This window comes from Mastomys coucha, chromosome X (assembly GCF_008632895.1).
Source record: "Mastomys coucha isolate ucsf_1 chromosome X, UCSF_Mcou_1, whole genome shotgun sequence".
Classification (NCBI taxonomy): domain Eukaryota; kingdom Metazoa; phylum Chordata; class Mammalia; order Rodentia; family Muridae; genus Mastomys; species Mastomys coucha.
In genome coordinates, this window is record NC_045030.1 from 130,164,354 (window position 1) to 130,180,678 (window position 16,325).

Genomic DNA, 16,325 nt, shown 5'->3' on the forward strand with positions numbered 1-16,325 from the left:
CTGTCTGTCTGTCTTCTCTGTATGTGGCAGTTTGAATGAGAATGACCCCATATGCTTGCATATTTGAATGCTTAGTCCCTAGTTGTTAAAAACTGTTCTAGGAAGGGTTAGGAGGTGAGGCCTTATGGGAGGAGGTGTGACCCTGGGAATGGGATTTGAGGGTTCAAAAGCCATTACCAATTAGCTTTTTTTCTCTGCCTTGCACTTCCAGATTAGATGTAACCTCTCAGCTACTGTTCTGATGCCAAGCTTGTCTGCCTGTTGCCATGCTCCCCATCATGATGATCATGGACTCACCCTCTGAAACCATAAGCAAGCCTCCATCAAGTTAAATGCTTTGAATATGGTGTCTCCTTACAGATATAGAAGGTAGTATATATGTGTATTGTATGTGTGTTGTAGGGTTTTTTTTGTGTGTGTATATGTGTATGTTTATGTGTGTTATGTATATATACACACATACATAAACACACGTACACACATATACTTCATACACATACAAAGGAGGATACCAGGTATCTTCTTCTATGTCTCTCTACCTTACTATCTGGAGACAGGATTTCTCACTGAACTGGACTCATACTATTTTGGCTAGGCAAGAGAGATCAAGGATTCCCTGTCTTATACCTCAGTGTTGAGGTTACAGGCATGCACAGCCATGTCAGACTTTTTATGAGGGTGCTAGACAGTCAAAATCAGGTCCTCACGTGTGTACAAGTCAACACTCTTACCTACTAAGCTGTCTCCTCAGCCTTCGGAACCATTTCTTTAAGCAGGACAACCATCCTTTGCAGCTATGGCATCCATTGTCTCAGTACAGTGATGACAATAATGTCTTGACAGTGTATTTATCTAGAAACCTCCTCAATATGGTTTTGGAATTTAGTATCATGTTCCATATTAGGCAGAGAGGCTCTTTAGCAACCAAGAAGTAAGCAACCTGTAGTGATGTGCTTCCTTCTCAGAGAGACAAATAAGTACATGGTCTTGGCAACTTTTGAGTTTCCGACTTTAAGAAAGCCCAACCTTACTAGGTATGGTGGTATAGGTCTGTAATCCTAGCATTTGGGAGGTAGAATCAGGTGAATCAGGAGTTCTGAGCTAGCTCATTTAGATAACAAATATGAGGCCTACCTAGACTGCATGAAACTTTGTCTCTAAGAGCAAAACACAAAAGAAAGAAAGTTCACCCTACGAACATTGGTTAGGCCTTGCTAATTAATTAAGGTCACAGCCTACCATTTTCCTGACAGCCCTCTTGAGCTCAGTGTGAAATAGAGGACTGACTCTCTTTATCAGCAGAGCATCTCCTTCTCAGACCTTGATGAGGGGAGGCAGAAACCCCACCCTCTACCTGTGGAATGTCCTGTTGCCTTGGGGAGATTGCAGGTTTAGCTTCCTTTCTCCCCCACAAGAACCCTTCCAGCAAGCACCTGGATTCCTGGAATGCCTCTCCATGCAAATCCTGTACCAGAAGGTGTATAATGATAAATACCTACCCTGGAAATCCCTGGCTCCTTCCCCCAAAACTATGTAGCTCTTGATTCACCAGGATTAAAGTCGAGCTGCCTCTCTGCTGTTGATCCCAGTGTTCATTTCCATCATATTCCTCTGTTCTGTTAACTCTCTTTCCTTTGTCCTTGTGGCCTGGTAGCCACAGTCTGTGGGAAAAGGGAGGACCACAGCCCAGTACCTGCAGATCTATTCTATCTCTAAGAATACAGCACCCGTGTTTGTTATATTGAGAACTTTCTTATGTAAGGAGATTCTGTCCCTACAATGTTGACCTCTGTCTGCTAGACACTTTATATGGCACTTCCATAGCCATCATTTTCTTTGACTCATAAATCTCCGTATTCCTAGAAACAAGCTGAGAAATGACAACTATACATTCAGGTCTAATAGACAGGATTTTTGGCCCCTAACAACTTCTCAAGTCTATGTAGTGCTCTAAGGTCACCAGAGCCTGGCTTATAGGGAACACTAACTGTATGTGTTTGTTAAAAAAAAGAGTGAGTGTTTGCAGGAACTGTCTGAAGAAAGAAGAGGCTCACAGCTAGGGTACCTCCACTCCTTTTCTGCTCTATTTCTCTGTGGACTTAAGCAAAAGGCATGTTGTTTTGTGGTGGTGGTGGTGGTGGTGTGTATGGGATGCAGGTATTATTCTGTTTATTTTTGTCCAGAACCTTTATATTGGCAACGCATACTTGAAACAGTACTGATTGGTATATTTTCTTTGACCCCATTATTCTCATTAAGTAAGTCAGGACAGTACGCTCTTTAACTGTCTTCAGAAAGTAGACAAAGTGGGCAGGCTTTGGGTAGCCCACTTGGGTTCAAATCCTCCTTCTGCTCTTATTGTGTGACCTTTGGTAGACATTTTAACTTTCTCAAGTTCCTGTATCCCCAGTTTTGTCTTATTTGTTTTGCTTTGTTTTTAGACAGGATCTTGCTATGTAGTTCATGCTGGCCTGGAACTCTCTACTGTAGACTGCCTTGGGCTCATGATCTTCCTGCCCTGCCCTGCCAAGTGCTGGGATTATATGCATCCACCACCATACCCCATTCTCTGTCCCTGTTTGTTATGTGACAAAATAAATCACTTCATCAGGGTATGTGTGACAATTAAGTGGACTAAGAGATATTAAACACTAGAGAAGGGTTAGACACACATCACTTGGTAAATGATGATCCTGACTCTCAGCCCTGGAGCCCTTCTTTCCTTTCATTTGCTCTGTGATCTGAAATGGCTTTGCTCTAGGTGTTCCTAGCTTAGTGGTGAGAAGATACCAGAACCAAGAAGGTGGGCATTATAAGGAATGCCATTTAGAGCAATTGCCAATACTTACTAGGCCATTGGTACTATGGCTGATAAAGCATCCTGAATGAGGGTGTGGCTCTGGCAGAAGAGAGATAGAAATATTGCTAAGGATACAAAGGACTATAAATTGAGAGAACAGAGAGAAAAAGGAGACATAGTGGGGAAAGGAAAAAATGAGAAGGCAAGAAGAGCTTCATAAAAGTGAAGGGATAGAACTAAAAGATACTAAATTGCTCCAAGAACATGAAACATAAATGAGGGAAAAGAAAATGAACACCTTTAGTGAAAAGAAAAACAAGGAAGTAAGACATATCTTGTTTCTGGAAAACTATAGAAAGGAGCAAGTGCTGGGGGCCTTTGGGGGCTGCTTACCGTGCTGACGCTCTATGTCTTCTATTACCTTGTGAATCTGACAAGCAGATAGGTTCTTTCTGCTTTACTTTCGGTCATCAGAGCGTAGTCCTTGGTGAAATACTGGTGTTTCCATCTCCCAACACATTTGTTACGCTGTGAGACCTACTGGCTGTTTTCTAGCTACTTTTTGATAAGTTGCATGTCTAGGAAGACAATGGAGAAATTACATACTGGGAATCCAGAAGCAGAAGCCTGTGTACCTCTTTTCAGATGAATGGGAAGGCATGTTTAACAAGCCAGGAGCACATCATGGATGGGGAGATTTCAGAAAATTTTGTAATACCTTCCTTTGTAAGATAAAGTAAGGTGACCACTTCCCTAGAAAACTTGGATCAACAAACATTTTGGTTTGTTGAAGACTAAGGGATTTCCATGGAAACAGAATTTTCGATGTTATTAAACTAAGTAATGCTAATCAAGCCAGGATTGTCAGACCCCCTATGGGGAAAAAAAACCTAACTTTCAAGTAGATACAAAGATTAAAGAAGGCTTATGAGGACTGAAGGAAAGGCCATTCAGAGACTACCCCACCTGGGGATCCATCCCATCTGCAGACACCAAACCCAGTCACTATTGTAGATGCCAGGAAGTGCATGCTGACAAGAGCCTGATATAGCTATCTCTTGAGAGATTCTGCCAGAGCCTGACAAGTAGAGAGGCGGATGCTCACAGCCAACCATTGGACTGAGCACAGGGTCCCTAATGGAGGAGTTAGGGAAAGGACTGAAGGAGCTGAAGGAGATTGCAACCCCATAGAAAGAACAACAATATCAACCAACCAGAGCCCCTAGAGCTCCCAGGGACTAAATCACCAACCAAAGAGTACACATGGAGGGACCCACGGCTCCACCTGCATATGTATAGTAGAGAATGCCCTTATCTGACATCAGTGGGAGGAGAGGTCCTTGGTACTGTGAATACTAGATGCTCCAGCGTAGGGAGATGCTAGAGTGGAGAGGTGGGAGTGGGTGGGTAGGTGGGGGAGCATCCTCATAGAAGCAGGGGGATGGGGGATGTTATAGGGAGTTTCTGGAGGGGAAATCCAGAAAGGGGATAACATTTGAAATGTAAATAAATAAAATAACCAATAAAATTTTTAAAAATGAACGTTCATGAGACAAATTCACAGTTTGGTTGTGGTACATACATGGCCAGTGATTGGCTAGTTCAGTTTCTGCCATCACCTTGTCATCTTCTTATTCATTATATGTAAGGTGATTCTCGGAGTTCAAATGCTGAAACCAACGGTGATACAGAAAACTGAAAACTTCAAGGCCCTATTGTGATCTGCCTAATCAAAGTTTCAGTGACAGTGCAGCCTAGTCATCTGTACTTTTAAATCTTCCTCATGATAACATTCACAAAATCTGACGTGAATTTTAAGTGGGGGAATGCTTTCTAGGCAACTGATACCCAAGGGACACCCAGGCATCAGAGACCTTAATTTCCCCAATACAAAGGATGTATAAACACCTTGGCCCCAGAGTGGAGGCCTGCTATGCTCTCCATCTGAACTCAGCTTCCCTCCACACTTGCCTGAATGTTGCTTTGTTTTTCATGGGAAGGAGGCTTAACTATCATCTCCAATTTCCTGGCCTCTTCCTTATCTTACACTGTCTCTTTGTTTCATTGTGCTTGTTGGAGTTTGTAATCCCACATCCCTGTGTACAAAAGTGACCCTCCCTGGATTCCACAGGGTTAAGGCCAGGTCTGTTTATCTCACTCCCGTGCACATGCAGCATCTAGCACGGGAACCATGACAGTTTACAAAGAAGCACTGGAGCGCATCTCAGCCTATGGAATAATGCTGAAAGGCAGTGTTTCCGTGGGGCCAGTCCTAGATGCTCTCTTTGCAAGGTTTGTAGCAAAACCACCTTGCCCAGTTGAGAAGATGGCTACTGGCCCAATGTGTCCTAACATGGAGGAAGGGGAGAAGGAAAAGAATGAGAATATCAAGTCTGTTCTCTTCTCATGACACTAATCCTATTGTGAGGACCCCACATTCATCTCAGTGAACCTCACTAACCTCTAAAGTCTTCAATTTTAAATGTCATCATGCTGAGTGGGAGTAAGTGCTTCAGCAAAAACACTCACGATTAATGGATCTGGGAAGATGGTTCAGTGAGTTACTGGGCTTGCATCACAAGTACAAGAATCTGCCTTCAGGTCCACAGCACCTCTAAAAAAAAAATGGCATAGCTGCACATTTCAGTAAGTCCAGCACTGGGGTAGGGTATGGAAAGAAGGGGGTATTGTGTTTAGCTGGCTGTTGGCATAGCAAATAAAATTTCTAGGTTCAGTGTGAGACCTTGTCTCAAGAGAATAAGACAAAGCATTAGAGGACTCTTCTGGCCTCCACATTTGCACCCCATCCTCACATGCACAGATAAGCATACATTATACACATAGACATAAAAAGTGTAACAATAGGTTGAAAGGGGATAAAACAAACAAACAGAAGAAAAAGACCCAAAGAAAAAGTACAGGTAGAAAGCAGCCAGTGCTGACCCCCTTCTCTATAGGTTCCAGTGTTTAAAGGGCATTCTTATATCGTACTGAGAAACACAGAAAAGAGCAAAACCAAGGTCTTAGGAAGGAGGAAAGAGGAGATCCACAGCTCCTGCTAGCCAGGTAAGTACCTGAGGGCAGGGGACAGGATTCTGCTTGCTGTACCTCTTAGCTTGCCTACTCAGCATTCTTGGCCCCTGAGAAAATGCTCAGTTTCTTGTCTGCAGTCTGGCGAGAAATGGGAGCACTGGTCCCCATGCAGTATTCCCAAGGCTGCATACATTCTGAAGGGCTGCCTCAGGCATCTTGCAAGAGAATGTCATGTTCCCTCTGCAGAGACAGCTGAGAGTACCTTGAAAAGTGAAGCTCTAAGGATCAAGGGCCTGTGGCGTCTGATGAGCATCCAGCGTTTCTGAGTATTCACCAGGGCCCAGCACTGACTGCTTTATATTATGTCTTCAACACTCTTTGAGGTAGGAGTTACTGTTGACCCTCTGACAGATGAGGAGACTGAGAGGCTTCAGCAGAGTGAATGGGTCATCACCATCACACACTCAGGAACAAGAACTGGACTATGATCCTCATGTTCTATCCATAGAGCTCAAGATAAAAAGTGTATGCTATCTCCTATGTAAGGATAGGATTCAGGCAATGGGAGGCCAGCCGTGGTCCTGGATTCAATCATCCAGTTAATGCTAGAGCTGGAGTCAGCAATTCTATCCCCATCTCCTCCTCAGAACCTCTCCATCTAATGACTCCGGTGTCTCTACACTAGTGATAACTTGTTCTTGTGTCTCCAGCCACATAGAGTACAACCTACCTAGACGGGCCACTGAGGTCTCCTACATCCTAGGGATACCTCAACTGTGAGTGCGCTGGACTCTGGGACTGTGAGTTCATGGTGGGAGCGGGCCTTCCAGTTTGGACCAAAGTATCCAGAGAATAATCTCAGCCTCATCCAGCACCATATTTGCCACACAGTCACTTTGTGGCTGCCATCTTCCAGAGGTTCCTTTAGCCTTCCTTTCTTGCTTAGGAGGCAGCTGCTAGCCCTGCCACTGTCTGTCTTCCTCTTAGGCTTTCTCTTTGGCTAGCTATGTGACTGGACCTAGACAGAGTTGGTCACCCTAAGCCAGGGCTTTTCATGAGAAAGACTTGGTTATACCCAGGCAGGAAAAATGAATAATTCAGCAAAGGAAGCCCAGGAATGTTAGTGTTTCAGAGCAGAATCCCTTGACAGTAGAAGTAGAGACACACTGCATGTTATTGGGGGGCGGGGGTGACAGAACACTGCTGGACTATTTGATAGAAGGAGAGAGAGAGAGAGAGAGAGAGAGAGAGAGAGAGAGAGAGTGCCTTTAAAACAGATTTGGTCCTTGTAGGTAGAAAGGTCCATTCAACAACCTCCAAGTCCTCACCCGAGACCCTTTGGCCAGACTAGAGTTTAGAGCAAAGAATGAGGCTAAGGAACTGTCTGTGCCAAGCTAACTATCATGTTAAGTTTCCAATTAATGACTTTATTGTCAATGGCTCCTCCCTATCACCAGAGCTGCAGCAGAGGGAAGCTTTAGAGTCAAAGGAACTCGAGTTTGGAGCCAGGGTCTGTCATTTATTAGTCATATTGAGTTTGGAAAAATACTATCCTTGAGTCTTTATTTTTATCTGTGGAATAGAACTGATGCTTTCTACCTCTTAGTATTTGGGTAAGTATTAAATTGGAATGTACATATGCTCTGACACATAGTAATTGCTCAATAAATGGAAGATTCAGTATATAGATGCTATTGCTATTTAAAGTGATCAGTAAAGTGCCTTATATACGTAATAGACTTAGTTATAAATTCTTCACTAAATATCTATTGTATGCCTAGAGTACTAAAGACAGTGGTCAGCCAGATCATTTGCCTTTGCAGAGAGTCTAATAACTCTCAACAAGTGTTTGATGGAATAAAGCTGGATCTCACACATGCTTAGAAAGTAATAATGTAAACTACTGAGGTCTTAGAGGTTATGGTTGAAGGGATTGTTCTTTTTCTAGACTGTTAGATTCAGGTATTCACTCAGGCTATGAGAAGAGTATGTAGATTATATCAGTCACTGGAGAAGGGGCCCAGAGGAAGGAAGATGCATGTTTAAGGAGGAAGCTATGTCAGCTTGCAAATGAGGACATCAACTCCATTAAGAAAATAAAATGAGCAAGTGACCTTTACTCTAGCTATGAACATGAACAAACCTTCTAGGCTCCTACCCCTGAGTTTTTCTTCCTGAACTTACAGCCTTCCTTCTTAAAGAATTGGGTTTGGGAAAGTTAGAGATTCAACCATACCTCTTCAGTATAGGCTCAATGGGAGTGACCCAAGCATTAGCTTCATGTCTGATTTATAAGTCAAAGACCAGGTCATAGTGTGACTCAATGAATCTCTTACCCCATGCCTGGTTTCAGCCCCAATCTCTTGAGCCAGGAGGTTTCCTAAGCAGTAGCCAGTAAGAATAATACGGCCTGTGACATCCTCTTAAAGCAGTGGTTCTCAACCTGTGGGTTGATACCCCTTTGAGGGTTTAATGACCTTTTCACAGAGGTGGCATATTAGATATTTACATTATGATTCATAACAGTAGCAAAATTACCGTCATGAAGTAGCAATGAAAAAATTCTATGGTTGGGAGTCACCACAACATGAGGAGCTGAGAACCACCGCCTTGAAGACTGTTCACCATGGCACATGACTATCCATCCATGAAGTTCAGTGCTCTATAATGGTCAAACAGAAGCAAATAAAGGCTATGGCAATGGTGCCTTTGGGAACATTGGTGAAAGCAGAGTTGGAGGTCAGAGGAACTAAGTTGTTATGAATATTTCCAGTGGAATGCTTCTTCATTTCCTATTTATTTACTCTATTTCCTCTTCTTGTTATGGAAGAAGGTGCAAGTGGCTCTATGTAATACAAAGAGCTGACTGGCCACCACACATGGTGCAGCGTTTCTCTTAGGCTGTAGGATCTTTCGTTGGAAGTTTAGGGAAGAAAAATGGTCAGGGTTCATCTTCATCACCAAGACTATTGAATTTTGATACAAGTTAGCATTGGAGGCCCTCAGCACCTTCCCAAGATAATTTCTCGTGGATGCTGCTCAATGAAAGCCTGCCATTCCTTACCCCAGTCTTCCCTTTGTTCTCTCTGGTATTTCCTCCTTTCAATTTTCATATATCCCCAGAACTGGCTTAATTTTAACTAGGTATTGAAATCATCCCAGGAAAGGCAGAGCAGCCAGCCTCTGCTCTTCACTGTCAACTGGGTTGAAGACTGCAGAAGCCTGGAGGCTTACTGGTTGCCATGGTGAAGAGTGGGCCCTGAGAGTATTAAGAAGCTGGGAGCCTGAACTTTTCTGTTTGTTGGTTTGATTAGTTCTGTTTGCTGTATACCCCCACTTCTCCTCCTTTTCTGCTCCTCTGCCACCTATCCCTCCAGAGTCTCAAATCACTAAAGCAGAAGGAGATTACTAGGGGCAAAATCAGGTCCCAGGTTACACTAAATACAGGCTGCCCTGCTGAGGATAATTGCAGTGTATTTGGCAATGCAGACTCTTGGGAGGGCCAAGTTTGGAATATAAGTTGTTATACCTTTGTGGCATGGTACAGCATCCTGAGACAGAAAAGGACTCCTGTGGAAAAAGAGAGACAGCTCTGTTCTGGAACTTTTGGCCTGTGTTCTCATACCTCAAGGGATTTGGGCTTTTGTTTTGTTTTGACAGCTCCAGGCATCTAGTCCACACAATTTTCCTCAATTAAGTATCTTCTCTCCCATTGCTGACCAGGTAGAACATATTTGTAGAGAAGGTATAGGTTCTGGAAGAACCATGCGCATATTATGTAATAATTATTGTTATCCCTATTATTATTTTATAAATAATTCTCCTCACTTCAATCTATGTTTCTGAAAAAGGGAGAGAGCTGACTCAGGAAGACTTTTGTGGACTGGACTGCAGTGAAAACTGACCTCGCTTCCTTTTTAATTGGTACCCTGGGGCTGAAGGAGGAGCACTATGAAGGGAAGGAAACCCTGGGCACACAGCAAAGGCAGACCATGGCATATGTAGGAGTTGCAGTGTCTCTGCTCTCATGTATTCAGTGATAATTGCATAATGCTACCTGGACTGGATGAGTATGGCAGAGCAGAATATTTCAAGATCCTCATATCCAGCCATTTTTTTCCATCCCAGCATAGGAATGGGCATTTCTTTTTAACTCTCCAAATGTGGATTCTCAGCTTCGAAGTTCCTTTTTTTCATTTGTACCTATTTGTGAATTTGTAGCTATATAATCTCAAATCATTTTTTTTGTATCCATGTTTATTATCCCTAATAGATGGCCTGATTCCTGGAGGTAGGTTCTATACCATCAAATCTATCAGAATCTCTCTTGAGGGACCTAAATATTGTAGGCATTTAGGGAATGTGTCTTAACTTACTGCTTATAGTTTATGTGACATAGGGAAGGCCTATGCTGCATGTAATGTGTGATATTGGAAAAATGTGTTTATTACATAGATAAAATAAGGCTGAATGCTTATCACTTGCTAGATATAAAATAAATACTACAAATAATGAAGACTTTAACATGAAAGGCAAAATTGTACAATTATTAGTAGAAAAATATATATGGATTTCTTTTCTATGTTAAGGTTTAGAGGTTTTCCTAAAGTATGGAAGGCGCAACCCATTAAGGAGAAGGGGATGAATTTTGTTTTACTATAGTCCACTAAAAGTAAATATCTCTGTTCTACTGAGGAAATAAACAGGCAAGAAAAAAGAAAATGGATAAAGAAAGCAATAAATGTACAGATAAACAACTTAAAAAGGGGGAAGTCTGAATAAACAGAAGAAGCCATTCCCTCTCATAACCAGGGAGAGACAAATTAAAGTAGCTACAAGATGTTATTTCATACACATCAGAGTGCAGAAATATTTAAAAAAAGAATAATGTAATAAATACTGGCAAAATAATAGGGGAATTGTGATCCTCATATACCACTAAGGATTATGCAAATGCATACAACCATTTTGTAGTAAAATTTGGACGTTTTGGGGGAATTTGAATTTTTATCTAACCTGTAACAGATCAATTCTATTTCTGGTTATACACACTAAGAAATAAATTCAGATTACACTAAGTGGCTTGCATGAAGATGATATTTGTAATGTTATGATTGGAATCAACATAAATATCCACATACAAGAGAAAAGATAAGTAAAAATCAACATGGTGTGCTATGCCAGAGTTCAAACAAACATATTAGATCCATAGATATCAGTAGAATTAGCTCAATAATTCTCATATTACTGAAACAAACAGTAAGAGGTACACTGAATAATACTACTTATGTAATCCAGATAGACAACAGTATCCCCCAAGAAAGTCAGTATAAATAAGAACAGTGATAAAGAGGGAAATAAACGAAATTGAAGAATAACTAGAAATAAAATCAAGTGAAACGGTCTTATCAATGAACTAATAGTAATAGTGTGACTACCAGTTTTAATAATTGCAGTCATGGAAAAAGGCAGGACAGAAAGGAGGAAGGAAGGAAAAGAATAGATAAGATACAGTATAGAAGAATATTCAGAACAGTATCTGGTTCCAAGCATTTGCTCAGCCAGTGTTTGCTTTCTTCTCCAGCACCTCTGTGTCCTTTCAGCAGCAAGTGGTGGTGAACAGGGAGTGCTAGGCGGGCCATGAAGCCAAATGCGTGGTGGCTTAGGGTATTTTGTGCTGCTATAACAGGATATCACAGACTGGGGGGAAACAAGAAAACTTTCTCACAGTTTTCAAACTGGGAAGTTCAAGTTCAGGTGCAGCTGGATTCAGTCTTCAGCTCTCAGGTGTCACCTTGCTGTTGCATTCTCCATAAAGACTATTAGTTCTTCCTATAGAAGAAAGCAGAAGAGCAAGAACTACTCAGTTCATCCCAACAATCTTTTTATAGTGCTACTTATCTACTCATGAATGCCACCTCCAAACATTTTCTTCTTAGACTGAAGTTTCTAACGTGTTTGGGGAGGACACATTCAGGCTAAAGAACCTGTATATCTGGATATATTCTTGGATTCAGTTCATCTCTCTATGGGGAGTGTCTGTGTTCAAGAGCACCTGAAATGAAACAAGGTGCTTTAGCTAAAGACCTTTAAGGACCCTCTGCATCCTGTATGTGTCTCATTAGAATGTGGAGCTTTGGTTTCTCATGTTCCCAATCTCTCCATCTTTGTACTGAGAACTTGAGTCAAGAGGCCTAGCCATTAGGCTATCTATCTGACAATCCCCTTTCAGTGAGAACAGCATCTTCAGTTACTCTAGAGAAGGGGAAAAACTCCTAAAAGAGCCAGTGCTATATCTGCCTGGAGGTTTCCCTGGGATGAATGGGTGTGTGTGTGTGTGTGTGTGTGTGTGTGTGTGTGTGTGTGTGTGTGTGTACACACGTGTGCATGTGCATGGACACGCCATGAGCCTCACAGCCAATAAACTTGACATATCATTAAGAGAACTACCCTGTTTATCTAGGGACACAAAAAATGTCCCCAAAGTGAAGGGTCTCTAGAAGGACTAATTCACTTGCCTCAGTCCTTATCACCAAAAGTCCATCAGTTTAGGCAAGTCTGGTGGACCCAAAAGTGGTTCTGGGGGTAGAAACCCTTAGGAACTTATTGGCAAAAAAGAGAAGTGATGGGCCCTCATTCCAAGGACATACTATAAGCAGACCAATCCATGAGCCTCTGGTTCATGAGAAAGGAGGTAACCAGATAGTAGTGCATATTTACAAGCTGGCCCTGGTCTGTTTTATATCTGCATATAACATTCTGCCGTAGTGGTTCCAAGACAGAACTAAGCCAATTTCTTGGAAATTTGGAAAACAGTATAGACAGGAAAGGAGCAGATAAGTATACATGGGGGCTTAAAAGGCAAAAGCTTCTAGAAAGAGCAATCGCTTCTTATCTTTTCTTTTTATTTCTTCTGAATCAGATGTTCTGGTTAAGGATTCTCACTGAACCAGTGTAAGGACTTGACACTCACTTTGATTTTTAGTTGTACTAAGAGAAATGCCCTACCACTTGGCAAAGTGGTCACCTGTCTTTCTGCAGGAAGACAGATTCGGTCATGTGGTAAGCATCCATATTTACATACATGTGTCTCCTTGCCTTTGTTTTTCTCTCCACCTCCTCCCCCAACTCCTAAGCTGTAGGGCCCTCAGTCCTCCTGGCTCTACATCTGTTGTCTTTCTGTCTGTCTTTGCCTCCAAGGTCAGACAATTGGAATGTGCTGATTTTTAAAAATTTGTAAATATTTTGTCGGCTGTCTGCCCAGGAACGCAAATGGCACAGGGAGTGCCAGTCCACTTTGGATACTCTTTTGTCCAATGTCCTTGGTAGATTAAGGGAGGGAGGAAAGGGGGCTAGCACCAGATAATAAGGGAACACTGCCAGTGGTGTGTTGCAAAGTTTACGGATCAGCTTTTGTTATCAATTTCCCCTCTTCCTTCTCCTCCCCTTGTGGATTCCTCCTGGAGAGAAGCTCTGAGAATAGGAAAGAGCAGAGTGAAAGAAATGACCATTGATTTATGGAGTAGAGTAGCTACAGTGTGTCTGTAATTATGATAGGAACTTTACATTTGTTTCAGTTGATGCCCACCATGGCTCTAAGAGGTCAAGCTTTTCCTGGGTTATAGTTAGGAAATTTGAGCTGCTCTGTCATATGGTAAGCATTCCCTTCCAGGTCTCACATGGAGCTGTGATTTGGACCCAGATCTTTTCTCACTCCAGCTACATTGCCATTAGCCACAGGGCATTGTTAGGAGCATTAACATGTTAGGAGCATTAACTTACAATCCGAGCCATGCCACAAATATGCATGACTAGTAATAGGAAAGTCTCCCTGGGTCTCAGGTCCTCTGCTATAATATAAGGAGAAACAGCCTTTATCCTCCCAAACTTGTAGATTATAGTAAAGCCAGAGTTTGTCTAGGAATATGGAATGAGAGTAATTTCTTTGGATTAGGAAAGAGGGAGTAAAATAAACACTGGTCCCAGTGCTGGCTGCATGAGTTTCAGTGATGCCATTGCCCTTCACTGTTTCTGTAGTGTTTCATGAATCACTGAAGGTTTCCAGGCCTCAGCATAAAGTGAAGAAAGTGGCTTCAAAAGTACCATCCAGTTCTTTGGCTCTCTGATCATTTCACTTGTTTGGAACAGGCTATCTGATGGTGGAAGGACTTGGTCCCATTCAACTTTTCTTTGGTATGCTCATAATGGCTGAGTGTCATAGTTTGGAATGAACACGAAAAGACTAAACAGGTCCAGCACTTGCTATTGTCCCTCTTATTACCCTCTCCTCTGGGTCTTGATCTTAGTAATTACCCTTACCTCCTTGTTATTAATCAGTGTCTTGGCTCAATTTTATATCTTAATGCAGTTGCACTAAATAAATATAAATTGCATTGGTTGTAGTGGCACACACCAGTAGGATTTGCTAATAAATATAAATTGCACTAAATAAATAAATTGCACTAAATGAGTATCATTGACTTCATTTGGTGTCACCTGATGCTGTTCTTAGGGAGATGGGAAAGACATAGTCTAAGGCTTGGATTATTAAGTAAACACATGACAAATCATGTATATCCTAAAATGCTATGATCCTAGGCAGATATTTATATCATGCAATGTGATTCTATGGCAAATCTGCACTCTGCTTGGCATCAAGAAGGGAACTATTTTATCAGGCAGATAAGAAGCTTACTGGTTGATGGCAAAACAAGTGAGTCTCCTGGCATATTGTAACATCCTGTGTACTTGACTGGAACCATCAGAATTGTCTCTCATCACCTTCTCAAAACCTTTTAGGAGATAAAACAGTATCATCTGGATTTCTCAGATGTGGAAACTAAACCTCTTAAATGAAACAATGTGCCTATGAAAGTAAGAGCTTGTAAAAGAGTTTAATAATATGTGATATACAGATTCCAAACAAAATGATAAGCCACAGAGAGAGAAACATGGGAATGATTTAATGTTAAGTTATCTTTTTCTTCAAGAACTGGGGTCACAGAGGAATGAAAGGGTACAGAGCTGATGGGGACCAAGCAGGATAAGCAGAGTCAAGAAAGATTAGGACTTCTCCTTTATGCCTCTTCAGCCTGACTTAGGGTACCAGATAGAAATGCACCAGGCTTTCTACAAAACTATCCTCATAGTGTCTTGAATGAGCCAGTCCTGCTGAGCAGCTGATGGTTTTCTCAGCATCTGTCCTCATAGGAGGTGTTCTCTGAGCCCCAAGAGTTCTGCAGATCACCCAGCCCCCAACACTTAGGCTTCTTTCAAAAGCAAAGCTGGAGGGCACATCTGCCAAGTTCCTCTGCTAACAAGCAATCTCTTCTCTACTAGCTCTTCTGCTGGAATAATTGAGCACAGCAGCATGTGCATGTGATAATGTGCATGTATTTGTATGTGGGGAAAGTGGGGTCAGCCACTGCTAGCCTGAGGTGAGATGAGGTTTCTGTCTGCTTTCCAGTTACCTTGCGAACTGCCTCCATCTCCAGATACTTGATTTTGCTTCCTTCCTTTCTTTTCTTTTCCTGCTCCTTCTCACATTCCCGATAGGGGCTTTCCTGTGCCCGTAAGGCCACACTGTTCTAGAAACTTACCAGGGTAAATTCTAGGACTTCCTCTGAAATGGATGGTACCTCCAGGAACTGGAATAAGTTCCTGAGCAAAAAAGAGTAAGACTAACTCAGAAGCTAGAGGGCACAGGAGGGGCATTCTAGTCAGGTGATGTTCCTGGTCATTAGGGATGTAAGGTTTAGAGGCAAAATATACAAGTAAAAACATGTTTTATGTTCTCCTGGCTATGTAATCTTATACTGCTTCAATTACCTCTGCCTTTAAATCGGGAGATAATAGCAATATCTTCCTTATGTAGCTTTCCAAGGATTTAAATAATTTGAGTCTACCTTTGATGGGTGAGGCTCAGGAGAATTTGTTCCCAACTTCCAAGATCTGGGAGCTTTCATTGGACACATTCCTGCCCAGGTGAAGGGCCATGACAACTCATACAGGTTTCTGTCTGAGAATCAGAACCTCAGCTGCAACCCAGTATAATCAGTATTGAAGCCATGTGGGTCTCTAAGAAGGGCTTTCTGGGCCAGCTCGAATGCTGTCATTGTTTGAGTGACTTCTCTTCACAGAACACATAATAGTCTCAGTTATGGAAGGGTCTGTAAGACTTGCAGGAACAAAACAGGGGTGGAGGTGGTCGTTGCCTGCAGGAGCTGGGAAGCTGTCTCTTAGCTTGGTACGAGCAAGCTGTACAACACCATCTCTCAGTGTAGTTCACACAAAAGTAAACCTTGGGAGGTTTTCCAGGTTGAAGCTGAAGGGAAGGCAGTAGCCTCAAATCAATGCTAACTCCAGTATAAAAAAGTGGAAAAAACAGATGGGAGATCCAGGCCAACTTTGAGAAAACAGAATTAAAAATAGCTGCTTTCTCTCTCTCTCTCTCTCTCTCTCTCTCTCTCTCTCTCTCTCTCTCTCTCTCTCT

General features: G+C 42.2%; 1 long non-coding RNA gene across 1 annotated transcript in view; it reads left to right on the forward strand.

Moving 5' to 3' along the window:
* The window catches only part of LOC116088772, a 42,499-nt gene that overhangs the window by 12,436 nt on the left and 13,738 nt on the right, over nucleotides 1-16,325 (forward strand). Inside the window, exon 3 of the long non-coding RNA XR_004118009.1 lies at nucleotides 212-369. This is a non-coding gene — a long non-coding RNA (uncharacterized LOC116088772). The remainder of the gene's footprint in view (nucleotides 1-211; nucleotides 370-16,325) is intronic.